Genomic DNA, 21,730 nt, shown 5'->3' on the forward strand with positions numbered 1-21,730 from the left:
TAATGCTCCTTTTCCCTCACAGCACATAGCCTGAGTTTTTAAATTTAATTTTTTTGTTGGACTGCTCTTCTGTGCACTTACTTAGCTTCCATGATGGGACAGAGACCATGCTTGTTTTTTTAATCCCCACCACCATCATCATCATCCTAGTGCCAACCAGAGCCTGGCCCACAGCGGATGCTCACGAAAGCTTGATGAGTGAATGAACAATGACACGAACCTCCTGTGACCTCCCTGAGTTGCTCTGATCTCTGAATGACCTAGAGGAAGTCCCTCTAACCACATCTCCGTCTGTTCCTGACCTGCCCCCCCTTCACCCAATAAAACCGTAATAAATGCTGGTGTATCTTCTGACTGCAAATAACCAGGTGTAAAAGGAGAAGTTCATAACTGGCACTCCCAAACAATCACTGAAAGGATTTATGAACTTGGCCTAATGTTCTACGGTGGTGGCAAAATTAACTTCTCTGTGAAATTAAAAATTCCTCCCTTGGCCACAGTGCCGGGAGGACCTAGACCAGAGCAGGGCTGAAGATGAAATCCTGAATTTTGCAGCTTAGGAAATGCTGCCCCCAATCTCTCTTTCTCCCTCCTCTGATTGTGCCCTATTCCTTGGGGCTACCTGCTTGTGGGAATGACGCAGGCCTGCATCCCAGGTAAGTCATTCCCATCTAGCTCTGTGTGTCCAAAGATGCTGCCAGCTCACTTGCTTCCACTCTGCTCCCCTGCAGGCCTGTGGAGAACACCCCAGTCTGTTATTAAGATCTGTTCAACTGTTTAATTACACGGCCCCTCCAGCCAGCAGCTTCTACAGCCTCTTCCTTGCCAACACTATCAGCCCCCGACTCACATCCTCTAGCTCACTTTCTCGCTGTGTGGGCACACACCCCTCCCACCCAACTCACTTCTCACTCCCCAACACACCACGAGCTTACGTAGTCAACATGCTCAGGGACTTCACCTGAACTCCTTCAGCTCTCCACTTTTCCAAAAAGCTCAAACCCCAATGAGAGAAGGGCTGCAGCCAGCCTGGGCCAAATCCAAACAAGAGATTCACTGTCAGCACCTTGAAACTTGGAAAGAATCCATCACATGTCAGTGTAAGGCTCTCACTGGGAACTCGTGGGAGGTAGGAAGATGCCAAGGGGGGAAAGGGAGAGAAATTAAAGTCTGTCGATTCTCCCTCTGGATCTTGTTGGTTAGGACAAGAATGACACTGCTTTTTTTTTTTTAAAGATTTTTACTTATTAGAGAGAGGGAGAGAGTGCGAGCGACAGCAGGAGGAGGTGCAGAGAGAGAAGATGACTCCCCGGAGCCCGACTTGGGGCTTCATCCCAGGACCTGGAGATCATGACCTGAGCCGAAGGCAGACCCTTAACCGACTGAGTCACCCAGGTGCCCCAAGGATGACACTGCTTTTGTTACAGATTCTAACACTCGTTTTAACCTAGAGGTAATATTCACACAGACATTAGAGCACAAGATCTGGGGTCAGAAGACCTAAGCTCAAATCCAGCTGTCCCCACCCTTATCCACAGTTTCACTTTCCAGCTACCCATGGTCTCGGGTCTCAGTCACCTGTGGTCACCCACAGTCTGGAAGCTGATGATCTTCCTTCTGACTTATCATCACAAGGTCAGTGATAGCGGAAGGCTACGTCACAGTGCTTACATCATTCACCTCCCTGCGTCTCACCACAAATGCATTTTATCATCTCACGTCATTGCAAGAAGGGTGAGTACAGCATGGTAAGATATTTTCAGAGAAAGACCAACATTGATATAACTTCTACTACAGTATATTATTATAATTATCCTACTTTATTATTAGTTATGGTTGTCAATCTCTTACTGAGCCTAATTTATAAATTAAACTTTATCATATGTATGTATGTATAGGAAAAAACAGAGTTATTTATAGAGTCTGGCACTACCTGCGATTTCAGGCATCCCCTGGGGGTCCTGGCGCACGTCCCCCCAGCAGATAAGCGGGCTCTACTGTACTAACCATATATACACACCAGGGCAAGCGATGTTTCCAGCCTAGTACAATGAGGATTGAGAAATCTACTCCCCACAGTTGCTGTAAGGATTCAGGAATGTAACGTATACGAAAGTACCTTATAATCTGCAAATATTAGACACTGCATGCATTAGTCCCCTTTGTCACCAAGTATGTCATTTCGACCTCTCTCTCATTCAAACACTTGTTGAATTTCTGGCATTGTCAGGCACTGTCTTCTGGGTCAGGGTGTTTATCCAAAAGTAAGCAGTACCAACGCGGGCTAGGAAAAGGAAGTTAGAGCCCCACATGTACGTGCACAAAGGGTAAGCAGAGGGTGCTGTGGAAGCACGCAGGGGCACCTGACCAGGTCCTGAGCGGTCAGGGGAGGCTAACGGGAGGAGGGTTCATCTGAAAGGAACAAGAGTGGTTGGCTAGAAAGAGAGAAAAGAAAGAGCTTCCATGCAAAGGGCAAGCACGACCAGCTTCATCCGGCCAGTCCAGAGACCACTGAAGAGGGGGAAAGGGGGGGGAGTGTCAAGAGATGAGGGTAGAGCATGAAGGACCTTTGTGTCACATGGTGGAAAAGCAGCTTTCCCGGATGAGGCACTCGGTAGCTCAGCAACAAGAATATCACAAGACAACAGATTTTGGGGTCCTGACAGTGGGCCTGAACTTACTGGAAGGCACAACATTAACAAGCTTCTATTCATTTTCAAAAATAAAAGAAAAGGGATTCCATCACGGGCCACACAAGTTGGTTTGTCAGTAGTTGGGATAGCTGCTTTGTTAAGTACCTTTTTTGGACATACTCTCTAATAACCAGCAGCACGTTTGCTGGAGCCGTGGGGGTGGGCTCTGCTTATGTGCACCATTCATAACAAGCAGTACCAGGTGATCCAGGCAAGGTACGGTGCCAGAATGCCTAGGTTTGGGAGATGCACCACAAAAGAGAACTGACTCCGTGAAACTGAGTGGCCCCAAAGGATAAAAATGCCTCCAAAATAGGAATCATTTTAAAAACTTGGGCTCAGGAGCCAGACTGCTGTGATCTGAACCCCGGCTCCCCCACATACTCGCTGCATAATCTTGGGAGAGATGACTCAACTTCTCGGAGCCTTAGTTTTCCATCAGAAAAGTGGGTATGATGATAGCACCTGCCTAACAGGATTGCTTATTAAAACAGACACACGGTGCTCAGCTCTTTGCACTCGACAGTGCTAGCTAGCTGCAGTCGTTCCTGTGTCATCGCGAGTCTCCTGGGTTGGGGCAGGTCTACTCTCACCTACAGCTGATGTGAGTGGAAAAGTGCAGACCTGAACATGGAGATGAATGATCCCTGTTAACCCTGACCCCAGAACATGGGTGCCACAGGAAATGCAACCGCAGCGACCCGGCCTTCTGGGTCAGTCACGGTCGGTACAGATTCGGGCAGAGCTAACGGACACTCTCTCACAAGAAGAGGGATCCTTCGGCTTCACAGGAGAAGGCTCACGGTTCAATCAGCCCACGAGGAACGTTATATTGGAAAATACTCCTCATCTATCCAAAACACTGCTTCTGGGCCCTGTGCTGACTTTTTAAAAAATCCTTCAGAGTAACGCCATGGTGCGTTTCCTTCAAGCTTTCTCTTCAAGGTAGCTACCTTAGAAGTTCAAGGATGTACCTCAAATATCTCATGTTTTCCTTCCTAACCTGTTAAGTAATCCCACTGCCTGTAAATATACCCAAACTTTATTTTATGCTTTAATTTAAACTCATCTTAGAGCTATTTATATTTTTGGCATGTTTACACCTTTGCAGATACCAGGTTCCATACAGGCGTGACTCACTTGTGAAGCGGCCTCCTCTGGACTCCCAGGGCTAACATTCTGGGATCTGGTAAATTAACTTCATACCCACTCTAGCATTTATGATCTCACAATCTTATTTCCTGCAGATCTAGCCTGGAAGCGAAATTTTAAAATGAGCTGTGGACTGAGGAGATGATTCAGAAACCTGATGCACAGCATGGTAGTGACTGGTGGGAAGAGTTAGTCTTCCTCACATTTTAACTGTAAGGAAAATAACAGGTTACAGGAGCGCTTTCCAACTACCCTCCCTTGCTTCTGGCAAATTCAGGAACACCAAAGAAATTCAAACCCTAGCACTGGCGTATCTGCAGTGTGAAAGGTAGCCCTGGGCTGGGAGCGGGGAGCATGGTGGGGCTCCCTCTGGGCCAGAGAGGGGGGCACGAGGAAGGATGTGGGGGAGCTGCTTCTCAAAGACAGGGTAACAGGAAACGGCTCGGCAGGTTTGGGAAGCAACAAGCTGACTCTTGCTGGAGCACAAACACTTGAAAGGGGACAGCGGCAAGAGAAAAATGCAGCTTATTTCATTGTTTTTCTGAAAATCATTCACTCGGGCGCCTGGGCGGCTCAGTTGGTTAAGTGTCTGCCTTTGGCTCAGGTCATGATCCCAAGTCCTGGGATCGAGTCCCGCATCAGGCTCCCTGCTTCTCTCTCTCCCCCTAGTGCTCCCTCTGCTTGTGTGCTCTCTCTCTCTCTCTCTCTCTGTAAAATAAATAAATAAAATCTTGAAAGAAAAGAAAATCATTCACTCAAAGAGGATGCCTCTTTTGAATACGGATGTTACAAGAATGCCAATTTAGGTTATGTTAACACTTTTTTTTTTTTTTAAAGATTTTATTTATTTATTCACAAGAGACAGAGACAGAGAGAGAGAAGCAGAGGGAGAAACAGGATCCCAAGGAGCAGGGAGCCCGATGTGGGACTCGATCCCAGGACCCCGGGATCATGACCTGAGCCGAAGGCAGACGCTTAACCATCTGAGCCACCCAGGCGCCCTAGGTTATGTTAAATTAAATTTTTTCTATCCTTAAATGCCTAAGCATTTAAGTTGGCTAGACTTCTAAAATCCCACAGCATTGCTCACTAAGAGCAGGGAATTTAGAACAAAGGTGTCACTGGGCCACCACAGAGTGAGTCTCCTGGAGGTCAAGGGGGAACGTGCTCAGTAAGAGCTAGTCAGCAAATCAGCTTCCTGTGAGTAAGGCTTCCTCTGAATGATCTCAGGAATGCCCCTCATCCCTTGCACAGGAGCTAAGGGCTTTAACATTCTAGCCCTAGACCCAGGGTCTGGAGAACTTCCATCAGTGGTCCTACGTTGGAAAGTATTATTCAGAGAAACTGAAAAAAGAAAAAGTCTTCCCAGATTTCTGAGAAAGGGTGGATAACTGACCTATATTCAACGTTCTAGATTAAAATCACAGATTTTGAATAAAGAAAAAAATGTTCTATATGATCTAATAAAATCAGCTTATTTTACAAACAGGAAATTGAGGCTCAGATGGTGAAAAAAAAACAGTACACAAAATATAAACCACCATTAATGTCTAGTGGTGGCCAAAGGCGAGTCTTTTCATCAGGCTGTGCATTTTCCGTTCAGCCAGGTCTAAGCTACGCTAAGAGCCAGATGTGGGAAGGCTGGGATGCTATCCAGCCTCGAAAACTCATGGGAATTTAGGGAGCTCATCAATTAGGCTGGGAGAGGTGATTAAGCTCCCTGACATAGGGTTTGACCTAATCACTCACCGTGAACCAGGGACACTCACTGCCAAACATCAGTAGGGAAAGTCTGGGGTGATAGGCTGCCCTGGGCAGAGCAGTCTTTATGCTAAGGGCTCCCACGGCAGAGCTTGATGGTGGCCACTTGGGAAGGTGACCCGACTCTGGCAAAAGTTTTCTTTCAAAGCCTGCTGCGTCCAGGCAGTCCCCTTGCTGGCTCGGACAAGGCCCACTCACCAGACTTCTACAAGCATCTCGGTGCCTACTGTGTGCCCTTCTAGTCCTCTCCTAAATGTACTCTTCAGCTCCAACCAAAAGAACAGAAAGCCCCAAGTCTACTGCATATGGGAGGATGGGGCCCTTAAGAGGGGGTTATGTTTGAAAAACAAATTCATCGTATGTGAATAATAATCATAAGCCTTAAAAATCAAACCATATTCATAAAATTAGGGGACCAAAACATATCTTGGAAAGCAGCTTCTCTTGGTATTTATTCTCATATTCACTATTTTACTGTACTAATATGAATAGCTGGAAGTTTCTTGGAAATCAACCCTACAAATTAGAGAAAAAACGGAATGGAAGAAAACATCTTTGACAGTCCACCTGAAATCAAATCATGATTCAGGAGTTTTAAAAACCGTCACATGAATAGGTAAATGACAAAGGGAAAAAATGGTTAAAATATTAATTGTAGAATCCAGCTGGTGTATAGGTGGGGGCTCACTGTAAAATTATTTCAATCTTACTGTATACTTGAGACTTTTAATATAATGTCGGGAAAAAAGTATTATCACACCCTCCACTCAGGTACCAGTATTCCCCAAAATTCATGGGCTCTTACAGTTAGATAGAACGGTGAAAGGTCTTGAAGTATGAAATAAGGAAGCACTAAAAATTAACTGGGGAAAGACAAGTGACTTCATACAGGACGCCGGGGGACTATGTGAAAAAAAAAAAAAAAGCCGTTACACCTTCCTTACTTCTAATTTGGTGAGTTTAATATAAAAAATGCAATTTTTAAAAAAAAAAAAATCAGAAGAATATCTTCTAACTTCTGGGCAGGAAGGCATTCCTAAGCCCATGTTAACAGGAGAGTCACAAAGGAAAAAACAGACAAAAATCACTTATTTAACCAAACAGAATGTAAATGTTCTGTGTCTCGAAAGAATCATGAACAAAATTACAAAATCAAAGAAGCTGAGAAAAATATTTGCCCAAATATCACTAAACACACACACACACACACACACACACACTCCCCTCAAATAAATTATAAGAACAGTTGCACTGTGATAGAAAAGTTGATAAGGGACATGAACAGAAGTTTACAAAAAGAAACAATGGATTAATAAACACACGAAAAAGTTAACCTTTCCTGGAAGCAGCTACAGAATGCCATGTACCGAGCACAGAGTGGGAAGCCATTAAACAGTTGTCAAGGGGCGCCTGGGTGGCTCAGGCGGTTAAGCATGTGACTCTTGATCTCAGCTCAGCTCTTGATCTCAGGGTTGTGAGTTCAAGCCCCACGTTGGGCATGGAGCCTACTTAAAATGAGAAAAATAAATAAATAGATAAATAAATAAAAAGTTTTAATTCCTTTAACTTAATAAACTCACTGCAAGGTATCTATTTTAAGGAAGTATTTCTTTCATTCCGTTTTTTCTCTAATTTGTAGGTTTGATTTCCAAGAAACTTCCAGCTATTCATATCAGTATCTATTTAAATATATTATTTAATATTAATATATTATCAATGTTTTATTAATATATTACAATACTAATATTGTTACATCATTTAAATATACTTTAATGAAAAATATCCAGGATTCATGCATTTGAAAGGATAATTATTATAATGTAAAACTGGCTTTTAAAAAAAATGGAAGGGGTGCCTGGGTGGCTCAGATGGTTGAGCATCTGCCTTTGGCTCAGATCATGATCTCCAGGTCCTGGGATCGAGCCACATGTTGGGCTCCCAGCTCAGTGGGGAGTCTGCTTCTTCCTCTCCCTCTGCCTCTCCCTCTGCTTGTGCTCTCTCTTGCTCCCTTTCAGATGAATAAATAAAATCTTAAAAAAAAATAAAAATGAAGCTCCTGGCGCCTGGGTGGCTCAGTTGATTAGGCATCTGACTCTTGATTTCAGCTCAGGTCATAATCTCAGGGTCGTGAGACAGAGCCCCACATCAGGCTCCTGCTCAGCAGAGTCTGCTTGTCTCCCTCTCCCTCTACCCTTCCCCCTGCACACGCGCACATACTCTCTCTCTCTAAAGAAAAGAAAATGGAAACTAACTAAACACTCTCCAATTTTGCACTGTTAAAAATGTTTTTAAAGCATTTTTAAGCACTTGGAGAAAATGCTCATTTAAGAAATGGGATATAAAAGTTCCTACAGAGAATGATGCTAATTCTGTAAACTCTGTGTGACAGGAAAATATTGAAGGGAAATACACACAAATGTTAAGACAGCTTTGGGTGATAGGATCAGAGATAACTTACATTTCTTCTTTATACTACACTTTGTATTTTAAATAAGTTTTACTACACGTAAGTTAGAAAAAAATAACAAATACCATATAAAAAGTTTGGAAGAGTGATTCACTGCTTTAGAAACAGGTCTCACACAAGTCAAGACCACCAGTAAGATAATGACTTTGAGCTGGACCTCCGAGTCCAAATCCATACAAACCACCTCACCACTCTCCCAACTTTCCCAGTGTCCTACACACCCACTTGTCTGTGGGCACTCTGCCACGTCCAAACGCTGCCTTATCTTCCCTCGGACCTGCCTCTCCTCTCGTATTTCATCTCGTGGTGAATGATACCGCTTCATCACCTCAGCCACCGTCCTTTCTTCTCCTCTCCCCTCTCCCACTCACTAACCCCCCCTGAATCCGCTGCCCTGGGCATCCTCGTCGTTTCTCCACTGGAGGGCTCTGGCTCAACCAGCTCTCTCACTGTCTGGTCCCCCTGCCTTGCCTGACCTGGCCCGGTCCTCTCCCCCCAACTCATTCTCTTCCCTGCAGCCCGGGCCACCTTTCTAAGGTGTGTCTGGCCACCTTACCCTCCCGGACAGCCACCTTCAGGCAGCCAGGGTGTGGCGCCTTGGGCCTGTTGTCAGGGACTCCCCTCCCGCTTCACCTTCTCTCACTGTTCCTCTTCCATACCCTCCCCCATTGGAGCTCACAGCCTCTGCGGCTAACGCCTCCACACAATGCTTCCTCCCCTGCCTGGCTGACTCCTGGCTAACTCCTGGAAGGCTGTCCTGCCAGAGTCTATCACACATCACCTTCGTCAGGAAGCCTCACGGACGGTGGCTAGGTGTTAGCAGGTCCCACAGCATGCCGATTTTATGAAACCTCAGGACTAAACTGTACACTGTGATCTGTGTTTTGGCCTCCTCTCCCAGAATGTGAGCACCTAGCAAAGCAGGCCCTCAGTGTTTGTTGAATGAATTAAGAAATGTTTCCACCACCTCAGACAGTTACCTATTCCCATCTTGGGAAAGATCTCAACCCCAGAGTTCCTCACTTGCCCCAGCTCACCACTCATCTAACTTGATCATTGTGGCAATGGAGGTTGTCTTTCTGATCTATTCATTAACTAGCAAGTTTATTTATTATAGACCTTATGTCCTGACAATCTCTCTTTGGTTTTACTGGAATCCATTTGCTCCAGCCCAGCCTATCAAAAAAGTGTTACCAACGTCCCCACACGGGACGGTCACTTAAAGCACTGCAAATTACTGAAAGCAAGGCAGTGTGTGAGCCACCGGGGATATAAAGATAAATCAGACGCTTGCTACTCAAAGCCCATTAGCAAGAAATCCCTTAGCCTTTTTCAGACGGAAACTCTCAGTCACTTTATCTTTTGCTGGAAGGGTATACAACTTCTGTTCCTTGGCTATCTGCTCTTCACAGTTACCCAAAATCTTTTTTCAAATGTGACTAAAGTTGGACACAACAATCAGTGTGACTAATGCAAGTCTTGTTTACTTAGCCTTTTATGTCATACTTCTGTTAATACACCCAAGATTCATGTCTATTTTTTTCCACAACAGCCTTACAGTGTACTGATGTACTTGATGGGCAGTAAGGGCTACAGTTCTTCTAAATGGTGGACTTCTGCACTCAACTCAACTACCTTCCATCTATCCCCACCAGACTTCTTGTGCTAATGGAGAATCATTCTCCAGTTGGTTACAATTGTTTTCAATTTTATTTCTGGAGTTCGGATGATTTGCAGTCCTATCTAATTTGGTAGCATACACAAAGGAAAAGGAAAAAGAAAGAAAACAGATTTCCTTATGTATGAGAAAAACTCGCCCCAACTGTTAACTGGGAGTCTTAAAAGTTTCTACCAGAATTCACGAGGCACTCTACACATTTCATGGTTAAATTTTAGGGATCCTGGGGTATATGTTTGGAGGTTCTGAGAATATTATCCATTCGCTTTATTTATTTAATATTAGTCACCTATTTTCTCCACCTTTCCTCCTTTTTTTTAAGCATGACCCCCCCCCCCCCCCCCCCCCCCCCCCCCCCCCCAGCTAGCAAAGAGAGAATGTCTTCTTTCTGACTTGGATGCCTCCTCTTTGAAATCTGAGTGTTAACTGGGAAGCTCAAGAACGGCAGAATCACAGTAACGTCTGGCTCTGGGCTGGTGTCCTTAACCTGGGGGCCACAGATGAGACGTACTGAGTTGCAGATGCTCTGGAAAATGCAGGCAAATGTTTGTGTGTGAATGTGGCAAAAGGATTCATGGCTTCCATCATAATCTCAAAGGGCCCCAACACCCCGAAAAGGTTAAGAACCTCAGCTCTAAGGCACTCAGCCATAATAAAGCAATAGTAAACTAATAGTGCCGGAATGATTGATTCAACTCTCTACTCTGCCATTTCCAAAGAGAAAGAGAAATTCTACAATAATTATACATTAAGCAACTTTTGCATTAACGGAGAACATGACTTAAGGGTGTGATGTGAGAAATCCAGCATATACAAAATAATACAGAGGCAATAATCTAACCCTTCAAGCACTTCAAATACGTGAGTTTCTGCTTCTCACAAAGTTCAATATACTTTCTTTGTCCTCTTTTGATACCTTTAGCTTATTTGATAACATTGATTTAAAACCAAGACATCAGGAATCAGAAGTTTCTCTTCACATAAAGGTTCCTAACCAAAAACATGTATCTCTCCCAACTATTAGTAACTGTAGTATTTTAGCTAGAATGTACTGTTATCTTCCATACTTGTGTTTTAAAGAACATCACAAAAAACACTTAATACGAGTATGTCAAAATCAAAACTGCCTTCATGGCCATATGCTGTAAAAATCAATATATCTTGGCTCTTAATTTCTATTGTCACCTATAGGTTATGCCACCTTTTATGATTATCTCCACATCCAGAGTATTTTCTACAGGTAAATGTGAAATGTGGCATAAATGGGTCAGGAAAAGATGCTCTTTAAAAGCTTATTCCTTTGACAAAATGCCACGTGGAAATTTAGAAGCAAGAACCGGTGAAAATCAGAAACTGCCGTCATCCATACTCACCACTGGGCAGGACACAAAGGATCCCGAAGTGCAGGCAGGACTTGTCCTGGAAGGAAGGGAGTGAATTCCACTAGGAGAACAGGCAAGCAGAGGTGGTGAGTGGTAACACCACCTTTCTCCAGCTCCTCTTATTCGCAGACACACAGATTTTGGAATCTTCCAGGACTAACAATGAAAACCACACTAGGTTGTTTTCCCAATTCCTATGAAATGAGTCAGTAGGTCAAACAACTTCTCCACTTGGGAGAGAGAACAATTCCTGCAACTGCGCTCACTGTTTCCAGTGAGTGCACTCCTTCCCTGCGCCCCCTGGATAAAGGCGTGGCCAGTAAGCCACGGAGAGCCCACCACGTGAGACCCGTCACAGGTACTGCTGGGAGGTTAGTCTTGTTCAATAGGACAGTTCCTCCTTGTGAATATTTAGGGGACAAAATTCCAGTTAAGAGGAAGATGTGGATGAAGTCTCTTCACTGAAAAAAGAGTTGGCATTACTTTTTCTCTGTTGAGACCGTGTAGGCATTTACTTCTATCTCGTAAGACGACAGAGTGATACTTTAAATACAGACGAGCAGTAACTGTACCTCAAAAAGCCCCCCATAAACTGCTTCCCTCTGTAAAACGTCCTTTCCTTCTCAAAAGGACTGCTATACTCAAAAAATCCAATGATTATTCAATCAATCCACATTCTGAAAAACCCTTCACAGGCTTCTGTGAGTCCTGAGGTTCCGTCCATTAAATCATATAAATTATAGCAGAAGTATTTAAAAGCTTGCTAGCAGTCTTTTGAATCCACGACTCAAGACCATGAACACTGGTTTAGCAATTATCATTGGAATCTACCACCTACTCACCGGATAGAACATTTCTTGTAGTTAGCGACCTTCTGCATTGGAAATCACCAGCTACCAGCAATGAATCCATAATTCTGAGAACTCACACATTCAGGCAAATGCACAGACATGTGTCTCTAAATACAGGTACAGAGACATTCTGTGACAGTTCTTCATTAGGAGACTGGAAATACTTTTGCTTTCTGTATCGGGAGTACTTTCTTTCCTTTTAAAGAGGAGGTTTCGTTTTGATCTTGAGAAATTCTGATAAAACCACCAACTGAAAACCTGCCATTATAAGCGAGGGATTTCACAACAACGTTCATTCCAAAAAAACTGTGGCTATTCATTTCTGGAAGTGATTCACTGTGAAAGAATCGCTGTTGGTGGTGGAGGGAGCACGCATTTTTAGAAGGCAGCCTGCCCTCCGAGCAGTGAGCAGAACCCTCAGACACAGGAGCCACGTGCCTTGCTGACCCCATCCCAGCTCCCTGAATCACCGTCCCTCAAGATGATGCGCAATGACCAATTTCCTCTTATACTTCCCTCGCTATACAAAAACCCCTCTGGTCTATGCACCCCGAATTAATCCTCTGTTCCGGTGGAAACGTGCAAATAAATCTGGGAGGGCTGCAGCCGTATTCTCCACCTGTCAACGCTCAGTCGCTGGCGAGTCACCAGCATATGGATACTCACTTCCTGTGAGTATTTCTAAAAGAGCTTATGATATTTCCTTTGGAACAACAACAACAAAAAAAGCGGGGAGGCAAGCAACACAGGGAGAAGTAACTCCCAACAAGCAAAACTAAAAGCATGCAACGTGATCACTGTTTACCAGCCACGCCTAATTTTAATTTGGTTTCTCAACTCCTGTGTAATTAAGACAGCCAAGAGAACAGCATCAGGAGAAAGAAGAAGAAGGGGGGGGGGGGGGAAGACATTTCACAAATGCTTAGACCTTCAGTGCGCGTGACCAGAAAAGTAATTTTAGGATTCAAGTGAACCAATCCGAAGCTGGTTAGAGCATTAACCCTTCAAGGAAAGAGAAAGAGTTCTTTTCATTTGTCCCCAAGTTTCAAACATGCAAATCGTCTCCCCCCACCCACCCCGGCCCGGGGCGCTCGCTGAGACACTGAAGGCAAGGGCTCTGAGTGCCAGTCACAGGGTCCATGAGAAGCAAGAAGTTTTTCAGATTTGTGTGTGGGGGGGGGGGGCAGCAAAATTGTTCTTTATAGGACTCCCGTCACATTCACGGGGGTGGCCGTGTGGTTTTCCCACCAGAGCACCCTTTGAGAACGGGATACGAAGGGCAAAGACAGGACTTCTTGTATTTGTCTTGGTGTCGGCCAAACCTGATCATTTATGTCAGAGAAGAGCAGAATTTCTTAACAACTGGGCAAATTGAGAAGGACTGTTTTTATCCCACCTTAGAGAGTATCAGTGGTGACAGAGTTCATTTTCTGAGGGGACTAGGAGACATTCTGCTGGAAGAGGAGCTTTAAAAAAAAAAAAAAAAAAAGCCTGTCCTTCATGTCCGGGCTGTTAATGTGCTTCTGTCTTGGGTGGCAATGGTGGGAGGGGGAGCTCCTGAAGGTCGGAGGAGAAAAACAGAAGCTTCCACTCGGGGTGAACGGAAGACTGAAGACCAGTGAACCAAATGCGGACAGACAGCTGTGCCATGCGCTTTTGGCCCTTCATTTCTGTCATGGTAACACTCTGCCCCTTTTACCCCGACTCCTCTATTTCTCATCTTTGAAAGCACAAGATAAACATGAAGAATATACGTGAAAAGTTTTAATAAAGCCATCTGTATTTTATTCCATGGAAGGAAATTTTCACCAATGTGATAGATTTTTATAATCTTTGCCAAACTGATATTTTCAAAAGAACAGTATGGGAACCACTCACATGATAGGAATATAATCTTCGAATTGAGAGTGACTAAAAACAGCATCGATAATTGGTGTTAAGAATTTAATTCACACCAACAACACGACGCAACAGTCATCCCTCTGCCCTCACTCCCAAGACCTTATGAACCCCGTCAATGGCAAGAGGAACATTCTATAAAATGTCAAAGAACAAGAACCTATCTATTATAGGGAGAGCAATTTTAAATATCTCCAATTTCAAAAAATCCTATTGCTCCTGAGCTTGGTGAGTGGAAAAGCAATGATTAGAGGCCTGACAACTACTCAAATATTAAGTATACCGAATTTCCTCACTTACGCCTGCGTGGCCAATGCAGACGTTTTAAAGAAGAGAAGGGAAAAGCAGAGCAATGCAGAAGAAAGATCATGAAATACGTGCTTGTGGGGGTGGGGCGGGACAAAACAGAGAACACAAACCCAACAGATGTGGCCACCGCCAAGAAGCTGCTGCCGGTTAGGACATCCTCTGCGTTGTGGGGTCTGAGAGGGTGACTTCTCAGGTTGGGTATTTTGCACGTGACTGAACTACAGAGAGTGTCCAGGTCTTGCTGCAGGCTGTGCCGTGGACAGGACTCAGGTGTAAATTTACAGATTTGGGTTCCCTCTTCAGACCTCTGGGTCCGCCGTCCCCCACCCCCACCCCCGTTCTCCCCAAACAAAATAAAACCCTGCGACAAATGTTCTCTATATTCAACTTGACTCAAAGTTTTCTTTTAAGCAATGCAAAGGAGTGCACTCTTCAGTGGCACTTTTCTAGAAAGGGGGGGGGCGTGGTCTCACGTGGGAAGGGCACCAGACTGTGGGTAGTCAGAGGGCTCATGTTTGAGTTTCAGCTCTTCCTTTGGCTACGCTTTGCTCTGGTCCAGATCACCCAGCCTCTTTAAGCCAGTTTAATCATCAGGTAAGAGCAAAATGACAGGCAGGGCTGGCTCAGACAGCACCAGGAGCTGGACACAGACCTACTCATTGAATTTTCACCACGACCCCAAATTCCATTACTATCCCCAGCCTACAGACAAGGAAACTGAGCCCTGGGGAGTTTAAGGACTTGACCAGGGTCAGGCAATCAGTAGGTGGTGAGACCAGGATTCAAAACCAGGGAGCCTGACCTTGGCCACTCCACTCCGGAGCCTTCCGTCGGCATGTCTGCCAGTCACACCAGGCTGGGGTACATGGGGAGTAACACAGAACTTAGGAAACTACCTTGAAAGCTATACCTTGAGGCAGATTTTTCATCACGCCACATGCAAATATTTTCTCTGCAGAATTTAAAGGAAATTAATGACAACTAAGTACCGCTAACTCTAACACATTTGTGTGTTCTTTGAGAACAGCTTCGTATCAAATCTGTGATACTGAGTTTTAGCGGTAGAAGGTATGTAGAAAACGTTTTCAATCAGTGTGGTTAAGGGAGGCTCATGATCACAGGGTTAAAGCTTGAATCTCCATCCAATAACTCCAGGAGTGGGGCTGTGTCACAGGCCACGGGGGATGGGGGTGCACGCAGAACTATGAGACACTTCTCGGGCATTTTCATCTGACTGACTGGCCTCCATTCATTCATGTGATGTGTGTGTGTGTAATCCTGGTTCTCAGAACAAGCACCAGTCCCAAACTTTCTTCTTACTATAAGCTCCTCAGGCTTTAAGAAGAAAAGAGAAAGATGAGGAAAAAAACTTTTCTTTCCATTATTATTATTATTATTGTTATTGTTATTTTAAGTCGGGGGAAAAACAAAGCCTCCATTAAAGGTCTGCCTATGAGGAACATAACTGAAGTTCTACCCAATTCTTTCTTTTCTTTAAACTCGCTCCTACACAGACTCTTTGATGTTAATCAGATGGTCTTTCCCACATGCTCACTGAATGTGGCCACCAGAGCAAGAGAAGTTGGGGGACCCCTCTGCTTCGATGGTGAATGATGATTTAGTCATTTACTCTTCAAGGAAACAAATTTCCTATTCAGGGTCTTCAAAGCTTTTCATGCTGTATATTCCATAAAGTCTGGCCCTATTACATTCACGTAGAACTTTCTGAATGGTTCCCTATCATGTTGGGTCATACTGAAATGCTGAAAATGCCTATTCCTAAAACAAAGACATTTGTGCACAAGAGAAGTTGAGAAGAGAAAATAAGACCACATTCTGGTGTGATTTCCACTTAAGAGAGCAAAGATTCTGGGAAACCTACGTACGTTAGATTTATAAGCCTGCGCTTTTTTTTCCCCCAAAGACTTACTTGGCGTGAAAAGCTACTTCCTGTACTACAATCATAAAGTCAAGTGTTATTTGCTCCTATCATAACCATTCACATACTTCCTGTCATAAAAACTTGAACTTTGCTGGAATATTAAATGAAACATGCCAAAAAACTACAGGTAGGAAGTGACCATTTGGATATATACTGTAAGTTCATGTTCCAATCTAAGCAAGGGATGAATCATCTTTTCTTGGAAAACCAGTTAATTATACTTTGCTGTTTTGGGTGACTAATCCCATTTATGGCCCACAGAATGAACTCTATTCTTTATTTACTGAGCTTAATCAATAGTTCTGTGGCAGCTTCAGGGGTGTCTCTTGGAGGTATTGTGTGTGCACCGGGCTGCAATGTACTTGCAGTGTTCCTGGTCTGGAGCTAAAATCATGAAGATTCAAAGCCTTATATAGGGTAGATGTGCACATTTTGAATGCATGTGCAACATTTTTCTCTGATGCCTTCATACTTCTAAAAGAAAACAAGCTTCTAAATTCCTAGGCTTCCGCGTGTCTAGAGAGAAAAGCAGAGCCAGTTGCACACATACAATGAGAGAAGAAAAGTGTGCGCGAACAGATTTGTTTACAAAACAGGGCCCAGCAAAGTCTGTCTCTCGGTGCCACAGCAGGATCCATCCAACAAAACAAACACGCAAATGCAGAAGAATCTATGGGCACAGCTCTTCCGGCTGATGAAGGTGCAAGGGTTGGTGATTTACAATGCAACAGTGTGGCCCGGTCTTGAACTGGGAATATGTCACAAAGCCCAGGTGCATATACTTATACATAGTACAATGGTTTCAATGCTCCTTCTACGGCATTTAAAAGTCTCAAATTTATTTCTTCAGAATGGGCATTTTCTCCTAGTTTGAATCCTATGTATTTCCATCTGGACAGGGAGGTCCCTTTAAGCTCACCAGGAAACAACAAAACCAACACATTCTACTTATTTTACTTCAATCAATTGTATGGCCATCCAGCCAGGTTCACAAGTTCAGAACGCCTTTGACTCCCTTGTTCATGGAGCCAAGTATAAGCAGCACCCATTTTCAATGTCCTCCCCCTCCCTTTCCCACTGCCAATAAACATGGTAGACCTTTATCACTTTGTTCCTGGACCAGCATGATGGCCTTTGTAACGGTTCCCTTGCCAATGAGCAACTATGTGATGGAAAAACACAATAAAAGAGTGAGAAGATGGGGTTCTGGGTTCAGGTCTGCCAGATACAAACCAGGTGATCCCAAGAAAATTGTGCAATTTCCTTAGATCTCAGTGTTCCCATCTATAGCATGAAGAAAATGGCCATCAAATCACAGGGTATAATCCATCATGTATACAGCCACCAAATATGATTTTCTGAAATTTAGCTTCCTCAGATCACTGCACACCTTAAAAATCTTTAGTGATTTTGCTAGAATTTAAGTTCTTCGGCTTGAATTAAACGTCAAAGTCTTCTACAAACTGGAAGGCACCACACAAATGCAACCGGAACCCTAACAGGGGTCATTTCTTGAGTTGCACACCCTAAGTATCATCCAGGACTTTTACGTATTTTTATACACATGGGCTCTAAGTCCTATGGCCATTCTGAAAGGTTGGTTTTATTACTCTACATTACGTATCAAGAACTTGAGGTTCTGTGAATAACTTACCCAAGGTTGTTACATAACCTCGTTAAGTGTCAGGAAAGTACATACAAACCTACATGTGGTTGATAATCAAGCCTACTAAGCCATACTGAGTGCTTTATTTGTTTTTTAAGATTTATTTATTTATTTAGAGAGAGCGTGTGCATATACAAGTGCAGGGGGGAAGGGCAGAGGGAGAAAGAGAATCTCAAGCAGATTCCCCGCTGAGCGCAGAGCCTGACTTGACTATGGGCTGCATCCCACGACCCTGAGATCATGATCTGAGCCCAAACCAAGAGTCAGATGCTTAAGCGACTGCGCCACCCTGGCGCCCCATGAGTGCTTCAACTGTAACATAATATGGGGGGGGGGTTCCTAATTACTTGAGTCATCATTCTCTAAGCCCCCGGAATGACCAGGCTGTATAAGAAAGCACAGGTCATCATAATACAAAAACACTGACAAAGTGATCACCTAATGCTTCGTCCTCAGCCGTAGCATCTATTCCTGCTCACTTTTTAGGTTGCTAAGTATCACAGAATACAAATGCAAATGCAGTGTAATTCACTTGTGACAGTTAACTTGCTCAACAGTTAACAACAGAGGAAGTCAAAGTCAACAGAGATGATCTCATGAGACGTAGACTCTTCAAGAGAATGGTCTGTATATCCAAAGACTACAAGAGGCCCTTGGGAAAATGTGAATACTCACACCAAAATCATTCTCTTTATGATTCTGCCACAGAAGTCACTATTCAATCTTTGTTCAAAGAAATAACATACTGTTGTATCATATCCCAAATTTCTGTTCTATAATGTAAACCAAACTTAGATTCAACTTTTTTTTTTTAAGATTTTATTTATTTATTTGACACAGAGAGACACGGCAAGAGAGGGAACACAAGCAGGGGGAGTGAGAGAGGGAGAAGCAGGCTTCCCGCAGAGCAGGGAGCCCGATGCGGGGCTCGATCCCAGGACCCTGGGATCATGACCTGAGCCGAAGGCAGACGCTTAATGACTGAACCACCCATCTTTTTAACTCTTCCAAGACTTAGTCCTAATAAAATCTCTTATTAAATCTTTTTTACTGTTTGTTTTAAATGTTTGATTCATTTCAAGTTGATTCTCTTAGTTTTCTGGTACCAGTTATCTTCAGGTAATAAGGACCTTCTGAAATGGTAGTAATAGAAAAAGGAAGAATGAAAGAATTATTGATAGGCAAATGGTGGTCAACAAAAAAAGGGACTAGTTCTCTGGTCCATAAACGAAAAGTAATGTCCTAGTTTTCCTCTCACTTGGAGATTCTCAGGCTCACCTAGTCCAAAGCACCCACGAGGAAGCTGAGCTCATCCACTTCACCACTGTACCTATGGGGGCACAAACGTGGCAGCATATGGCACCATAAGGGAAGTCTGACCGTCAAGCAAAACCAGACTGCAGTCCAGTAACTTAGTGTAAATTCCAACTTTACAAGACTCACTCTATCCATTCCACCTTTATCCAGTTCCCTGATGATCTCTTTTTTTTTTTCCCAGAAGACAAGAGTTTATAATCTGGAAGAATTTTGTCTTTATATAAGACTTCACTCTGAAAAGGCCCCACTGTATCAAGATCCTTCCCAACATAATATGTGCATATATACTTGTATAGAAAACTAAATGGTTTTGCACAAGAGACAAGTGTTGGCAAAGATGTAGAGAAAAAGTAACCCACATGCACTGTTGGTGGGAATGCAAACTGGTGCAGCCACCGTAGAAAACAACATGGAGGTTCCTCAAAAAATTAAAAATAGAACCACCCTACGACCCAGTAATCACATTACTGGGTATTTAGCCAAAAAATACAAAAACACTAATTCAAAGCACCCCTGTGTTTATTGCAGCATTATTTACAAGAGCCAAATTATGGAAGCAGCCCAAGTGTCCATCCATAGATAAATGGATAAAGAAGAGTTGGCATACACACACACACATACACACACACACACAATGGAATATTACTCAGGCATAAAAAGAATGAAATCTTGCCATTTGCAACAACATGGATCGATCTAAAGAGTATTATATTAAGTGAAATAAGTCAGAGAAAGACAAATACCGTATGATCTCACTCATATGTGGAATTTAAGAAACAAAACAAAAGAGCAAAGGAAAAAGAGATAAAGAGACAAAGCAAGAAACAGACTTTTAACTACAGAGAACAAACTGATGGTCACCAGAGGGGAGGTGGATGTGGGAGGGAGGAAACAGGGGATGGGAATTAAAAAGTACACTTATCATGATGAAGAAAAAATACAACTAAATGGTTTGGGTTCCTGCAAATATCCTTCAATCAAAGGTCAGAAAAGGGCTATCCTGAGAATGATTTAATGGGATTTATACTATAAAACCTCATATGCATATTGACTTAACCAAGACGACTGTGGAAAAAAAGTGTGATTATTACGCTTTTTCTAGTGACTATAATGTCCACTTCCAAGAATCTAATAAAATAATGTCTCCCATGCCAGAAAGAAACCCAAGAAGGCATGCCCTCAGAAGACTGAGTTTTAAGTTGGTAAATTCTGACTGTAAGCAATCAGAACACCATTGGTGAGCTTTTCACCTTGCAAAATTGTTGTCTGCTGTAAGGATTTCGGCCTGTTCCTAAAGAGACAGCAGTTCTCTTTATAGCTCCTTCAGAGGGAAGGAGCTTCCCTCTGAAAAGTGGAAGGTGTTACTCTTCATTAAGAAAAATCGAGAGCCTGCGATCTACACATCACAGTAGAGATTCTTTTTCCTATAGGCAAAGGCTAGAAGAAGCTCAACAATGCACAGTGCAAAATTAAAATATACAAGAGCCTTTTCTAGATTTCAGCAATCTGACAGTGGGGAATGGGCTGAGCAGAAGTGGGATGGGAAGGATGGGGTCTATTCCACAGTTTTGGACTTCTATGATCCCGAAAGAGGTTTTAACACAGGACTGGCTTTCCAAAAGGGATTTTCTAGCACTGACCCCAAAGGCGGCATAATGATGTTGCAGTGTATATTACCGAAGGCCACTGATAATGGTATTCTCTCTTTAAGACAAAGCAGAAGCTGAAGATGCAAGCAGACAGAGTGGAGCAATGCTGCAACTGCATTTAGAGTCCTCGGAAGCAGTGAAGCCTGTGCTTTAGAAGCTCAGGGTGGAATGCTTGTTTTGGAGAGCATCCAGCGGAGAGCATTTGGTTTCCTCCATTTAACCAGGTCACCCAGGCATGGAATGCACAGTTCTGCCAGACAGAGAGCGTTTTGGATGCCTGAGAAACAAGAGCTTGTCCGGGCTACTGATGCGAAGAGAGGCCACGGTTTCCTTTTTCTCTGCTTTGAATGGCGGCCTTGACGTCACAACAGCATGGAACCACTGGGGGTACAGATAACAAGGCGCAGGCCAAGAGCGCCCTGCTCTGTTGTAGGGCCGCTTTAATCTCCTCCTGACATCTCTGGCCGCGGAGAGTGGGCATGAGCAGAGGTGAAGGGCTGGGGCTTAAAAATAAAGGCAGTCCCTGGGCTGAGGAAACAGACCTTCGGCCACGCTAATCATCACCTTCAAGAAAATTCCACGTGTTTTGGACAGTGTCGACTTCCCAGGGAATGTCTGCAGGGATTCTGCTGATGGTGCAGATACCTGCGCTCTCCCTGAAGAGCTAAACTTCCTGGGTATCAAAACAGAGCTCTTGTGAGAGGCGCGTTAAGTCCTAGGAAATGCAAGGCGCTTGTGAGAGCAGGCAGACAGTCCTTGCAAGAGCCCTGTCCTGTTTTCGGAGATAAAAATACCCTTTCAGGGATTTTATAAATTTAAGTTCGCGCAATCAAACATGTGCGTTTGGTACCCAACTGCACGTGTCTGGACAAACGGCGAACGCTGTTCAGACGCTGGCAGTTCAACTCACCGTTATTTGAAGTGAGTTGTCTGTGTTGGTCCTCAGAGCAGTCTGAAAAGCACG

At 43.8% G+C, this 21,730-nt stretch overlaps 1 long non-coding RNA gene across 1 annotated transcript in view; it reads right to left on the reverse strand.

The window, feature by feature from the left end:
* Nucleotides 1-17,951, reverse strand: part of LOC118021094 — a 37,599-nt gene extending 19,648 nt beyond the window's left edge. The window contains exon 1 of the long non-coding RNA XR_004682102.1: nt 11,125-17,951. This is a non-coding gene — a long non-coding RNA (uncharacterized LOC118021094). The remainder of the gene's footprint in view (nt 1-11,124) is intronic.
* Nucleotides 17,952-21,730: the final 3,779 nt, after the last annotated feature.

Source organism: Mirounga leonina, unplaced genomic scaffold, assembly GCF_011800145.1.
Source record: "Mirounga leonina isolate KUSES-001 unplaced genomic scaffold, KU_Mleo_1.0 Mir_174, whole genome shotgun sequence".
NCBI classification, from domain to species: Eukaryota; Metazoa; Chordata; class Mammalia; order Carnivora; family Phocidae; genus Mirounga; species Mirounga leonina.